The sequence below is a fragment of the Lucilia cuprina genome, chromosome 5, assembly GCF_022045245.1.
Source record: "Lucilia cuprina isolate Lc7/37 chromosome 5, ASM2204524v1, whole genome shotgun sequence".
Classification (NCBI taxonomy): domain Eukaryota; kingdom Metazoa; phylum Arthropoda; class Insecta; order Diptera; family Calliphoridae; genus Lucilia; species Lucilia cuprina.
The window spans coordinates 2,793,163-2,795,004 of record NC_060953.1 but is presented as its reverse complement, the minus strand read 5'-3'; the positions used below and the strand labels follow the sequence as shown (position 1 = coordinate 2,795,004).

General features: G+C 29.5%; 1 protein-coding gene and 1 long non-coding RNA gene across 2 annotated transcripts in view; one reads left to right on the top strand and one right to left on the bottom strand.

Moving 5' to 3' along the window:
* LOC124420079 overlaps window positions 1–1,842 on the top strand; it is a 74,673-nt gene that overhangs the window by 33,788 nt on the left and 39,043 nt on the right. The gene's annotated exons all lie outside the window — the stretch shown is intronic.
* The window catches only part of LOC111675227 (box A-binding factor), a 52,596-nt gene that overhangs the window by 18,924 nt on the left and 31,830 nt on the right, over window positions 1–1,842 (bottom strand). The gene's annotated exons all lie outside the window — the stretch shown is intronic.

Sequence of the window (1,842 nt, the reverse complement as noted above, 5' to 3'; positions counted from 1 at the left end):
ACTGAACTAGAACTGAACTAGAACTGAACTAGAACTGAACTAGAACTGAACTGGAACTGAACTAGAACTGAACTAGAACTGAACTAGAACTGAACTAGAACTAGAACTAGAACTGAACTAGAACTGAACTAGATCTGAACTAGAACTGGTCACTTTATTCATTGTTAAACTACCTGCAAATTTTATTAAAATATATAAAAATTATATAAACCCTTGTTAATACTCAAAATTTCAATTGATGACAGGTTTAACAATAATGTATTCCATGTGGGGACATTAAAATACTCAGGGGAGTCTAAACAAAAACAGTCAAAATCTTACATTTTACCAAAAATATGAATAGGATTAACAACAATGCAAAAACAAATACAATACAGCAAAACATTTAATGAATCTTTTTCTCTCCTCCCCTCCAACACCCACAAACGTACACCATCCATAAAAAAACTAGAGAATCAAATCAATAAGGAAAACAATTGATTAGATTTCAATTGAAGGCTGCTGCATTTCTATCTCCCTCTCTTTCCTTCTAGTAGATATTTAACTCACATTTAAGCTTGATTACATACAACCTTGCTGTTGTTGTTAAAGGTTGTACTTTCGTATTTCTTCGTTAAAGCATTATTACTTTTTTTGCTTTTGTGCTTATTGTTTAGCTTTTGTTGTTGCTGCTGTTCAATACTCATTGATAATTGAAATTGAAAGAGAGAGGGTTTTATGCATTGTTTTGTTAGAAATCGCCTTTTTCTACTTATTTTCCTTGTTGCAATTGACAGGTGTATCTGTCAAATTTTTAAAAGCGGGTTGCTCTTGCTATTGTTATTTTGCTGTTTTGTTTTTTATGTAATACGCCTTTATCATAATTGTTTATTTTCTATTAAGTCTTCATTTTTTAATTTTCTTAAAAAAGTAGATAATTATATTTTTCGGTTTTCTTTGTTTTCGTTATGTGTGACGTGTTGTTGAATAGAAAAGCTTTTAATTTTAATAAAATAATCAAAAAGGAAAGGGTTTTGATAAAATTTAATAGAAAATTTATTTCTTTCGGGATTTACCTTAAAGGACAAAAATTTTGTTGAGCAAATTTGACATATTTAGTTTCCACAAATTAGGAACATTCCCCAACATCCCTTAAACCCTCTATATGATCCTGTCATAATACAACTAAAGAAACTATGGCAACATGAACCATACCTAACAAATCATTAATATGAACATTGTATTGTCTTACAATATAAAAACACATGAGTAAATGAATTCCACATAAAATTGAGCAATTTCCTCTCCTCCTCCTCATGCATATACTCCATCCAGGTAATTGTTTGCGGAAAAGTAATTCTCGATGACAAGAAGGAAACCTTAAGTAATTGCTCATTTTTATGCGTCTTATTATTTGCCAAATTATGAAAATGTTTCTTTATATAACAAATAATAAAAGAAAAAGAGAAAAACTGGACGCGACACCTTTCAAAATGACATTAACACAAAAACACAATAGAAACGAAATGGTAAACAATAAAGTATGATTGTTAAGTTTTATCTTAAACTTAACATAACACAAAAGCAAATCAAAATCAAAAAGGATTTTGCTGGCATATTTACATTGTAATAATTTATTAGTTGAGTAGGTATCAGAGATGGAACAATCAGTATTAAAGTCAAGTCTATTATCAGGTCTAAAGTATAGTCTATATACAAGCGTATAGTCTAGTATATAGTCTAATCTATAGTATTGTCTATAGTCTAGTCTATAGACTATAGTCTAGTCTATAGACTATAGTCTAGTCTATAGACTATAGTCTAGTCTATAGACTATAGTCTAGTCTATAGACTATAGTCTAG